The 12,790-nt window shown below is 42.9% G+C and overlaps 1 long non-coding RNA gene across 1 annotated transcript in view; it reads right to left on the bottom strand.

The window, feature by feature from the left end:
• Positions 1-447: 447 nt before the first annotated feature.
• LOC129046430 (uncharacterized) overlaps positions 448-12,790 on the bottom strand; it is a 69,337-nt gene continuing 56,994 nt past the window's right edge. Inside the window, exon 2 of the long non-coding RNA XR_008507703.2 lies at positions 448-1,399. This is a non-coding gene — a long non-coding RNA (uncharacterized LOC129046430). The remainder of the gene's footprint in view (positions 1,400-12,790) is intronic.

Here is a 12,790-nt window from a genome sequence, read left to right as displayed (position 1 = left end):
TGTCAGAAGTCATTTACTATAAACTAACATTGGTAATATCCTGAAAAGCTTCATATGCCTGAAAGGGTGAGTAATCCTCTTCGATGCGCTGAAAGTTCAATCTGTCAATTGCATTTATATTTTGAGACTCTGTTTACCAAACTGAAAGGGATAGACGCACAGAAATCTAAGTAGTTAATCAAGGAAGCTGGACTGGTTTCTCTGTTCTTCAGTAGCAAAGTACCCCCATCCCCACCCCCCATCTTAGACATATAATTTTGGGGCAGTTTCCTAAACTTTGTGTTGTACACTCCTGGCATTTGCCAGCAGTCCTGTCCTGCTTCTTCCTTGGTGTGTTTGCTTCCTTATAACCCCGTGTGAGCCTCTCTTCTACCCTGGCTCCTTTCTCTTCTAGCAGAGTCATGAGATGGAGGTAACCAGCAGACAGAATAATGAGAAAGCAACTGGCACATTTATTTTATTATTATTTTTAAAGATTTTATTTTTAGGTAATCTCTACACCCAAAGTGGGGCTCGAACTCACAGCCCAGGGATCAAAAGTCGCATGCTCTATGGACTGAACCAGCCAGGCGCCCCGCAATGGACACAATTAATTTCTAAACCCTCTGGGGAAATTTGAAATGTCACTGCAGTGATCTTGAAGTTCAGCTGTGCCAGGAGGTGGAGAGCAACAGAGTGCAGTGAAGAGCTGACATCCAGGGCAGAGAACAGACCTCTGCTCTTGCTGCTTGGAAGGTTGCAGCCGTGGAGTCTGGAGGTCACGGCCATCGGTAGCTCCCTTCTCTGAAGCTAACAGATAGCGTGTCACCATTGCACATTGCCATTGTTGGTTTCGCACTATTGACCCAGGGGGACGAGCTGCCTCATCACCTCCCTTGTACAAAAACCGCCATTTGCTCTCTCCTGTGTGGGCAAATATTTACCAGCTCTGCAGACATCCAGGTGTATCAGCATGAAGGAGGCAAATGGCAGTGTGGCCAAGTCAGCCTGGGGTCAGACGCCAAGGGGCACAGGCGCTGGGCTTCTCCTTTGCTGCCGTGGTGGCAACAGGAGCAGAAAGGGAGAGAGGCTTGAACTCTTTGGGACTCGGGTCGTTGTTGAAATACTGTTGTCATTTGAACAATCAGTCTTGAAAATAATCGTGGTCTCAGGTACAGATCTGTAGACTCTGTGAATCTTCTCATTGTCAAGATCAAAGCCTAGGAAAGAAAAAAAGGGAAAAAGGGGGAGAAAAGAGAGAGAGAGGAGATGAAGAAGGTAGAGAGAAAGGGAAGAAAGGTCTTGCAGGGGGTGGCTGGCTGAATGAAAGATGTGTTTCCTTTTGCTAACTGACATTCCTGGGCCTCTGCAACATGGTTTGCTTTCCTGATCCAAACTAAAATCCAGGAATGGCGGGGTCCTGTGGAGAGAATCAAACACCTAGATGAAGTGAATTATTAGACCGATTTTCCAAGCATAAACATACCTTTCAGTAAGGGTCTAGGATCCAGATAAAGCCCAGAGCCTGAAAAGATGTGAGATCAGAAATTAGGAATACATACAGCATTGACTGAACCATGAATTATGGCAGTCCTTGATTTGTGATCCTCACAGTAATTGTGCAAGGGTGGTCCTTTGACCCCCACTGCGTAAGAGAGGCTATCTCAGAGGGGCTCAGGGATCTGCCCAAGTCCCCCCAACCAGTAAATGACATGGCCATCCATCCATTATTGTTCTGACTCCAGATCCTATGCTCTTCTCTCCACCGAATCTTTACCGCCACCCAAACCCAGAGAACAACAGATGCGGGCTGGAAACAAATCTAAAAGCAAACAGCACTAGGTGAGGGAGCGCAGGGCCGAAGCCGCCCCAGGTGGCAGGTGGCGAGTCGAAAGGCCCGGGCCGGGGCGAGGCGGCCGGGGCGGAGGTAGCCGGGGCGGCGGGCCCCGGGCTCCCACACAGCCTGCCCGCCCCCGCCTGCGAGCAGCTGGTGGCGCGCGCTTCCTCAGATTTCACATCCATTGTTCTGCCTTTATGACAGGGCCTCACTGTCTATCGTGGACGGAAATGAAATTGGTCTGGAATGGTTTCCTCTTCCCACAGTCTTCTTGGGTCCATACTGATAGATGACTTTTAAATGTAATGTCCTTACAGATATGAAAATGAAGCTGATCTAGCCACTTAAGAGCCAGAACCGGTTTTCGTTTTTGTTTTTCTTATTTTAACACCAGAGACAACGCAATTGCCTTTTCCAGTCCTCCAAGCTTGCCTTATTATAACGTGGTCTGCAAAAGTGACCCGATTTCCCTGGGCCACCTAACTGCATCAGGGGCAGACGCGTGGTGTCAGCGCTCTTGATGTCGTCGCTGGTCCCCAGGCCCCGCCTGCGGCCCAGGGATCAGTCTTTGCCAAGGAGGGTGAAGAGGGGCAGGAGCCGGTCTCCCCCCGCGCATGTGCTCGCCTTCTCCTGCGGTCTTCCCCGCCGTTTTCTAGAACCCACGGATCTTTCCCCTGCTACTTTCCACGTATCCTAGAAGGCCCATCTCCCGCGGTGTTTCGGGTTTTGATTAGGACTCAGACGGACACCACGCGCTGTTTCTTTTTGTTTTCTTACCTGCAGCCCCCTGGGTCTTTCCGGCCCTGGACGGAGCGCGTTGCTATTTGGCTTTTGTCACTGTCTTCCTCTGTCAGTGTGATTAGTAATTTCGGTGGCCCTAGAAATGTCTGTTTCTAATATTTTAGAAACTCTGTCCCTGAGATTTTTCTTCTCATCAAGTTCTTTCTGCTCCCAACGCGTATCCAAGCACGCGCTCCTGACACTCCTGCCGATAATGCTTATTTTCCTTCACACCACGAATACTGTTATCTAAATGGCTGTTATTTTCACTGTAGGAAAGTTTTTAGAGGCCCTGTCTTGTGCTAGCTAGCATGCATGACCTCATCTAATCTCAGACAACCCATGAGGTAGATGCTGTGATCCTCCCGCATTTTACAGATGGGGAAACCAGATCTGAGACGTGCCCAATAATTTACTCGCATCCCACAGCTGGTGGCGGGCCACACTGGGATCGGGGCTGAGCCTGTCCCGCTGAGGAGCGTGGGGGCTGCCGGGGAGCTTCCCCTTGGGGCCTGTGGGGCCTTTGGGAGTGCACCCACCGGAGTCGCCCAGAAGAGCCCTCCCATCCACACCAAGTACTTAAATTCCCACCTCGAGGACCACTGATTTCATGAACAAATTCCACCACGGTCTCCTTGGCTTCCATTACGAAATTAAATTCCTTTCCATTGGCAAAAATGCAATCGAGGAGCTGACCCATCTGAAATGATTACTTCACCTTCTATATTAAGAAGTTGGAAAAATTATTTGCCCGAAAGCTTCTCTTTGCTTCTTAAAAGGCCTATTCTTTGTCGCCCTGAAGTACCTTTTCATGACAAGAACATAGCAACCCCATGTCATATTTGGAACATTTGAATTGGAACAGAATTTTTACACTGTTTATCATCTGGTGAGGGTTCTAAGGGGAAAGTGTCAACATAAATTTGGAATTTCCTGACTCTTGCAGATTTGAGTTATAATCTTGACATGACTAGAAAGGAAATCTTAAAAAAATATTTTAGAGTGTTTTATTGTGGAAATGTCCCCAAACATTTTCATCCCATTTTCCCAGAGAAACCTGACAGTTTGGGGAGGGGGGAAGGGGGGGGTAGAGAACAAAACCCAGCGCCACATCCTTGAACTCTTTTGTGTATTTAGAACAATGTCCAGTTAAAATCAAACAATATTGCTGCTAAATACGTCTAAAATAGTCCTTGGTAAGTGCTCCTGCCTAATGGGAAGAGCTCTGTGGGAAGGGCCGTGTGTCTAAGTGATGAGGGCAGGGGCCTCTCTGAAGGCCGGGCCCAGGGCTGAGCACCGAGGCCGCTAGGCATAGCCAGATACGGTATCTTTCCAATAACCCTGTCATCAGCTCATTTACTGCCTGCGACTTTAAATCCCCATCTGAGTGCACAGTGAATACCATCACTGCACCCAAGTGGAAAACAACCCCCCCCCCCCCCCCCCCAGCAAGGACTGGGGGTGGGTAAGGCTCATAAAGGAGAAGTCATGAAGTCTGGCTTTCTGGCCAGATTTCCTCTGGAAGGTGAGGTGTGGCCGGCACTGTGTGTGTGGACCGCCCGGGAGGGGACACACACCCTGCCTTCAGACGGCAGGACCTCAACCTGGCCCGCAGCCAAGGAGCCAGACGCCAGGCCCGGGCTCTCAGCAGTGGGAGCGGTCGCTGTGCCTGGTTATACAATGGTATTATCTCAAGCCAACCACGGCTGCAGAAACTCGCAATGCTTCCTGTCCTTGCACCGCAGCACAAATTGTCCGATTTCCAACAGCTTTCGGACACACTCACTGGCACTCGGTCGCCAAGCTCAGTATATAAATGTCTAAAGCCACTTCTTCCTTGGGAATTGCCGACACTGCAGTGCCGTAATCCATTGTATTTTTATCCCCTCTGGAAGGACTTGCAGGATCATGAGTCACATGGGGAAAGGGATTAACTCTCCAAACATGTATGTAATGTAGGCAGACGCCTGGAACTTCTTATAGCAGGGGAAGTATAGGAGGAGAAAAGTCCTGAAAGTAATATTAACACCACGGACAACACAATTTATTCGTGGTGGCCCATCATCTCATTCTCCTTTACGTTTTTGAATCCCTGGGCTCTTCTTGGATGAGGACAGCGAGGGGACTGCAATAGAAGAGCAAAATCTGGGTGAATGCGATGGGAAGAACTTCCTTTTGATATCTAGTAATTACCTTCCACATATTTCGGCTGAATTTGCTCTGAGTGGTTATGGTACTCTCGAACACAGCCCTTGGATGAAATTATAAAAATTTAAAAAGCCATTAAACCCTGGTACTACCCATGTGTCGAAAAGGACCAGGAAAACTTTTCTTTTCTTTTCTTTTTCTAAATTTGTTTGGTCTTCTTGGCTTTGGAATACTGCAGTGAGGTTACTAAATATGTGACCAGGTCTTTCAAATGGCAACCTATGCCAGAAATTTGAGAACTTTTAGCAACCTGCTCCCAGAAATCAGGAGTTTAATACAACTGTTACCAGAAATGCTCTTAAACCTTCTGCTTCCAGGTCAGGAAGTTTTTGGCAGGTCGTGGACTTTGCTATGGGCTGGGCTACTTAAGGAGCGTTGGCCCACGCTGGCTTTTGGCGGGGGGTGGGGTGGGGGGGCAGTGCCCTCTGCTTTGTGCTTACTGATATCTCTGCTATTGCAGCGAAACCCTGTTGCAGTCGACCTGGACACCAATAGCTCCGAGTCATGTGCCAGAGAGATTTTCTTCCTCATTTATGCATGACGATCCTTCTCTCTGGTCCTTGCTTTTGTGGAAACGGGCAGGTTTTTTTGGCCAGGACTCAGCAGAGTTCTGGGTATGTTTAACAACCAACAATGAACAGTGCTGCTGGGAGGCATGCATCATGGTCTTTAATGAGATGCGCCTAGAAATGTAGAATTTTTTAAGCTATGAAATGTTTCAAGCATCTAGAAATATATAGGGAATCATACAATAAACGTTCATGTACTCACCAACCACCTTTGATGACATCTGAACATTTCGTGATACTGACTTCAGAGTTTATTTATATATTTTTAAAAAGATTTATTTATTTGAGAGGGAGAGAAAGAGCACGCGTGTGAAGGCACGGGGAGCAGGGTTGGGGGGCAGAGGGAAACAATGTCCAGCAGACTCCCTGCTCAGCATGGAGCCTAACTTGGGGCTCGATCTCACAACCCAGGAGATCGTGACCTGAGCTGGACCCAGGAGTCGGTCACTTAACCATCCGAGCCACCCAGGTGCTCCCACAGTTTTCTTTTAAAGAAAGAGTGAGGATCACTCGGTGTCCTCTCTGACCTCCTCCTCTCTCTGCACGGGGATGATTGTTGTCTGAACTCTGGTGTTTACCTTCCCCCTGCGTGCAGGATCGATTACTCACGGCTGCGTAAAGGCTGGTATCTCTTCTTGATGAGTCAGTATGAGTTTTTCAATGTTTTGGATACCCTTGCCTGCATGTTTGCAAACATATGTTTGTATGTACAATATGTACTATTGCTTTGCATATTTTAAAATTTGAATATACATGGTGTTATAATGCACCTAATCTTTTGGATAAGTTTTCTTGAGTTGTAGTTCACATACCATACAATTCATCTATTTCAAGTGTACAGTTGATTCATTTTTAATGTCTCCACAGAACTGCACCACAATTAGTTTTAGAACACTTTCTTTACCCACCTCCGAAAAACCCTGCACCAGTTAGCAGCCACACCTCTTTCTCCCCACCACCCCCCAACCTCCCAGACCAAGCAACCATCAATCTGCTTTCTAGCTCTATGGATTTGCCTATGGCAGTCATTTCATATAAATGGCATTATATAATATGCGACCTTTTGTTTCTGACTTCTTTCATTTAACATATCTTTATAATTCATCCATGTTGTATCAGGTATTGGTATGTCATTCCTTTCTCTTGTCTGCTATTCTGTTCTATGGATGTATCACTATTTATTTATTTATTTATTTATTTATTTATTTATTTATTTATCAATGGATATCTGGGTTGTTTCCACTTTTTGGCTATTATGAATAATGCTGCTAATGAACATTTCTGGGGGCACCTCGGTGGCTCAGTTGGTTAAGCATCTGCCTTCGGCTCAGGTCAGGATTCTGGAGTCCCAGGATTGAGCCCCGCATTGGGCTCCCTGCTCAGCAGGGAGTCTGTTTCTCCCTCTGCCCCCCCCCCCCCCCCGCTCATGTGTTTTCTCTCTCTCTCAAATAAATAAATCAAATCTTAAAAAAAAATAATGAACATTTCTGTACAAGTTTTTGTGTGAACACATTTCAGTTTGGGAGGTTGGTATGTACCTAGAGCAGAATTGCTGGGTCATATTGTAACTCTATACTCAGTCTTTTGAGGAGCTGCCAGACTATTTCCCAGAGAAGCTGCATCATTTGACATTCCCACCAGCAGTGTGTGAGGGTTTCAGTGACTCCATATCCTTGTCAACCCTTGTTATTGTCTGACTTTTTGATTAAGGCCATCCTAATGGGTAGTGTGAACTGGTTTTGATTTGCATTTTCCTAATGACTAAGAATGTTGACATTTAGCTATGACATCTTTTCATGTGCTTGTTGGCTATTTGTGTATCTTTTTTTGAGAAATATTTGTTCAGATCCTTTGCCCATTTTAAAAACTGAATTACTTGTCTTTTTATGATTTAAGTATAAGAATTCTTCATATATTTTAGATATAAGTCCTTTCTAAAATAAGTGATTTGCAAATATTTTCTCCCATCTGTGGGCTGAGTTTTCATGTTCTTGATGGTGTTTGGTGTTCCTTGTTGTACATAATCTTCTGAAACTTTTAAGTTAATAAACTTGGATAAAACAGAACTATCCAATTAGAAACAGGAAACACTAGCACATAAATTTTAACCAATTCCAACCTTTGTATGGTACTCAAAGTGGTCCGAGTATTGTGTACTAAGTCGTTGATTCATTCTCTTGTCAGTGGATATTTGGGGCCATTTCCAGCACTTTGCTATGACAAAAAATGCCACCTTGAATGTTTTTGTCTATGTCTCCTGAGGCATGTTTTTTAGTGTTTGTTGGGTAAATACCTAGAAGCATAGTACCTGGGGTCTGAATGCATGTCTTAAGGTTTATTAGATATTGTCAAATGTTTTTCTTTCTTATAAACAGTGTATTAAAGATCTCAATTTGATAACAGTTGGCATTGTTTGACATTTAAATTGTAGGTATTTAGGTGAGTATGAAATTGAATCTTGCCACTGTTTTAAAATGTGGTCTTGGGGCGCCTGGATGGCTCAGTCATTAAGTGTCTGCCTTCGGCTCAGGTCATGATCCCAGGGTCCTGGGATCGAGTCCCACATTGGGCTCCCTGCTCGGCGGGAAGCCTGCTTCTCCCTCTTCTACTCCCCCTGCTGTGTTCCCTCTCTCGCTGTGTCTCTCTCTGTCAAATAAATAAAATCTTTAAAAATAAAACAAAATAAAATAAAATAAAATGTGGTCTTTACTGACTGTCGAACTATGGTGGCCTGTGAGGGACAGAAAAGCTGCTGGTGCTGTTTTATTATTAACACAGAGTTAAGAAATCGTGGCAATAATATGCCTTTGTGTGTTGACAGCTCTGGAGACCCTCATATAAGTAGAACCATATGAAAACTAGAATGTTTGTATAATAAGCAGACTGTAGGTTTCCTCTGCATAGGCTGTGTTATATCACTGACTATGTAGACTAGACTATATTTAGTGTGGAGCATATTGTAAAACTGCAATATGAACTTTTGCTGTTGATTAGCATAGAGTTCTAGAATTTACTAGTATGAGTTGTTTGCAGATTCTTTAGCCCCTGGAAGCCCTGTAAGAGCAAAATAGATTCCACTCCCATTCCTAGTCCCCAGTCTTTGTTTAGTCTTGTTGCTAATAATTCCAATTCCTTCAGTAACCCAACTATATAATAAGTTATATTTAAGTATAACTCAATATAACATAATATTTATGCAAATAGGAAAATTTTCATGGCAAATAAAGGTTTGTTTTTTCCTTACTAGAATTTGATTCAAAAGGAGACGAGGAATGGGGTGTCTGGGGGGGCTCAGTCTGTTAAGCATCCGATTCTTGACTTCGGCTCAGGTCATGATATCAGTGTTGTGAAATCAAGTCCTGCATTGGGCTCTGAGCTCAGTGGGGAGTCTGCTTGGGATTCTCTCTCTCCCTCTGCCCCTCTCCCTGTGCACTCTCTCTCTCTCCAGAATAAATAAATAAATCTTTAAAAAAAAAAAAAAAGGAGATGAAGAAGAAGTTTCAATTTGAATTGTGAGGGCTCTAGAATTTCAGTAGTGTTTTCAGCTGAGTCCTTGTATGAATGTTGATCTGTAGATTTATTTTATTTATTTTTTTTAAAGATTTTTATTTATTTGTCAGAGAGAGAGCGAGCACAAGCAGGGGGAGCAGAGGGAGAGGGAGAAGCAGGCTCCCTGCTGGGCAAGGAGCCTGATGTGGGGCTCGATCCCAGGACCTTGGGATCATGACCTGAGCGGAAGGCAGATGCTTAATTGACTGAGCCACCCGGGCGTCCCTGATCTGTAGTTTTAATATGCATACGTAGAACCTACAGATTAAAATGAGCAAACAAAAAACTAATAATAAAGTGAAGAACTTTCTCATGGGAAAAGCTTCACAAATGTTTAAAACATGCTCTTTTAAAGTGTATTTTAACAGACAGGTTCTCTTATAGAGGTTTATGGTAGCACTGTGTTCAGCTTTTCAAATATATTCATTTTATCATTTACCCCTCACCAAAAACCTAAGAGGTAGACATTACCCCACTCATCCTGGCTTTAACTATTTGCTAGAATCTTCCACAGATAAACATAGTGATATTAGGTTAGGCTCTGAAAATGAACTAAACTTTGGATATTTCCCTCCAGCAAATTTTCAAAAGCCAAGACAGTTCAAGGGTTTAATTAAAGATAGTTGATCCTTTTAGCAGTACCATGGAGCAGTCTCCTTCAGAGTAAAAGGTAAAGTCAGGAAATCCTGAGATGTTCTGTCTAAATTCTACTTCACTGAAGTGGTGAAAGATTAAAGTTCAGCTTCAAAGTTATTTTTCACTGAAGATTGGGTAGACTCCAGTTTGTACCAGATTTTTTGGCCAGACTCTTTTATCTCTCTGGGTGGAGCTCAGGGCTCTCTACGTAGTTGGTGGAATCTTGCCCATAAAAGCTCCTCAAATGAGGGCTGTAGGGTGTGGAGGGGAGAGGTGCTGACCCCGTCTCCAGGCCAGTGATGGTCCTGTGGTTTCATAGGCTTTGCATCTAAATGAGTGAGGATGTGCTGTTGGCCAGACATGGAACCGTCATGCCATGCAGGAAAGGACAAAGATGTCCTCCTTCACGGGCCCCGCAGGTGTTCAACCTCTGCTGGTGTTATCTGCCTCTTACATAGCTATTATGAAATTTAGGAGACGTCTATTTAGCATTTTATCCTTATCATACATTAGCTTTTTGCTTCAGATAGAACCATCTCATGTCAATTATACCTCAATAATAAAAATTTAAGAAATAGTACTATTCAACAGGGCCAATGTGAAGATGTGTATAGTGCAGGAATAGTGCCTGGAAAAAAGGAAATGCTCAGTAAATGTTAGATAGGACTATGTTTATATTATTGTTAATATATCAGCACATCCGATAAAGCCAGAGGAAAATAATGTACACAAAATATTTTTGGCTAAACCTTTAAACTTTTTAGAGATCACTTAAGTACATTCAGTTAGAGAGATAAACAGTGTAGGTCTTCTCAATGCATGATCATTCAACTTAAAAATAAAGAGTAATTTTATATACCATATAAAAATGTAGCTTTCGTAGGTGGTTTGTAAGTCTGAATAGTTTTTATGGTTTCAGGACATCCATAGTGACACAGTAATAGTCTGTGGATTTATTTTAATATTAAAAATCAGAAAGCACATATGCTACTATGTCAGCATGGCAAATATTTTTAAACATCATAAAAATTAAGTTTAAGATAAAAGCCACAAAAATACTATTTTACCAAATGCGCACTACAAAGGGAGTCCATTTTTAAACAGTCTGGGTTTTTAATTTCCTGGCTATTTTTTGACATACAGTTAAGAAATGGCCAAGTCAACATTTAAGTAAATAGGGTTTTAAACAATGTACGATTAATTTTCCCTATTTTTTATCAACAAAGAGAATTCAGAGTAAACACACACACACACACACACACACAGTGCCCCCAAATTAAAACTGGTTTGGATAGTGCTGTTTCAGAACATGATTGTAGCAAATCTAAGTTTTATCTAAATAAATAATTCTCTATAATTAGTGTAATTGTTACATAATTATGAACCTTCACCAAAACTCACGTTGTTTAAGAGCAAGTGATCTTTCTTTTCAAGAAGCGGCTCATGAATGTTTTCTTAAGTAAATCATAATGATAAATCACCAGTAATATCTTAAATAAATATCTTCTAACATTTTCCCCTTGATTTCCATGCCCAAAGTGAACAATTTATTTTAAGAGAATTATTTCTGCTGACAAGGAAGTTAAAAAAAAATCATTCAGCTGAAGAAGGTTTCCTGATAATCACAGAATCTTTGAAAGCTTGGCCCTGGACACCATTAGATGACAGTCTAACCCCAGGGTCCCCTCACCGGGAGGAAACCCGGGTGAGCACTCAGTCTCCTCATTACTGGAGGGCATGCCTGCCAGCCAGACCATTTGGGAAGAGGGGAAATCTAAAGAGAAGCATAAATAGCCACCGACAAATTTCAGGAAATAGCAGTAAGGGAGTCACCAAGGTTGTCAAATCCCGGGTTTTTTGATTTGGGAGGTGAGATGAAAAAGCAGGAACTATCCTTAAGTCCTTCGTGAGATGGGAATATTTGCCAGTCAACTAATGGAAAAACACCATGCTTCAAAAGTTTCCAGAGAGTAACAATTAAAACTATGATTTGATTAGGTTAAAAAAATTTTATATGTAGGAAAGTATACAAATCATAAATATATAGCTTGATTAATTTTTCTCTCTCAAGAAAATTGTAATGAAGGTATACATGGCACAAAATTTACCATTTTAACCATCTTTAAGTCTACAGTTCAGTGGCCTTAAGTGCATTCACATTTTTGGGCAACCACCACCACTGTCCACTTCCAGAAGCTTTTCCTCTTCCCCAAATGAAACCCCATACCCATTCAACACTAACTTCCCTTTTCCCCTCCCCCTAGTCCTACACAGCCAACATTCTACTTTCTGTCTCTCTGAATTTGACTACTATAGGTATAAGTCATATACTATTTTTTTGTGCCTAGCTTATTTCATTGATCATGTCTTCAAGGTGCAGCTTGATGAATTTTATCAGATTGAACACACCTGCATAACCAGCGTGCTGCTCGAGAAACATGGCTTTGCAGAACCAAGGGAGCCCCCCCTGCCCCGTGCCCCCTTCTATTCAGTACCCACTACCCTTGTGTGATCGTGAGGGTGAACATGTCCTTGGTCAATGACAGGAGTGAGGCAGAAGAGGGAAACCAAGGTTTCTGCCTTTCTTCTCCCCATTAGGAGAAACTGCATATATAATCTGTTTTATACATTAGTCTTTAGCCTACCCACCAAGAAAAAGCTTGGAAACTATTGGTTTAGGAAATGTTCATATTTCACATCCAGATTGTCTGGAAAAGTGCCTTGAGTTTGCCCTTAGTCTACTAATGCCCACTTTTGTGACTCTGTTCAGGTAGCATCTCTTGCAGGAAGCCCTTTCTAATTGTTCTTGGTCCTTCCTGCCAAAATTTGGCATACCCTTATAATGGAATATTATGCTGCCTTTAAAAATTAAAAAAAACCCCAACTTACATCACATGCTGAAACATGGATGAACCTCAAGGACGGTATGCTAAGCAAAATAAGCCAGTCAGGGAAGGACATACACTGTATCATTCCACTCATATGAGGTATCCAAGTTGTTAAATGCCAAGAAACAAAGAGCAGAGTAGTGTTGGCCAGGGGCTGTGGGGAAGGGAAATGAGGAGTTGGTGTTTAATGGGTACAGAGTTTCAGTTTTCTAAGATGAGAAAGTTCTGGAGATTTGTTGCACAACAATATGAATATACTTAACACTACTGACCTGCAGACTTAAAAATAGTTGAGATGGTAACTTTCATGTTCTGTGCTTTTTTTTTGAATCAAATAAAAAAGG

Source organism: Mirounga angustirostris, unplaced genomic scaffold, assembly GCF_029215605.1.
Source record: "Mirounga angustirostris isolate CCGP_5_RB_7025 unplaced genomic scaffold, mMirAng1.0.hap1 SCAF_4, whole genome shotgun sequence".
NCBI classification, from domain to species: domain Eukaryota; kingdom Metazoa; phylum Chordata; class Mammalia; order Carnivora; family Phocidae; genus Mirounga; species Mirounga angustirostris.
The sequence above is the reverse complement of the archived record's forward strand: the minus strand, read 5'-3'. Positions and strand labels throughout refer to the sequence as shown.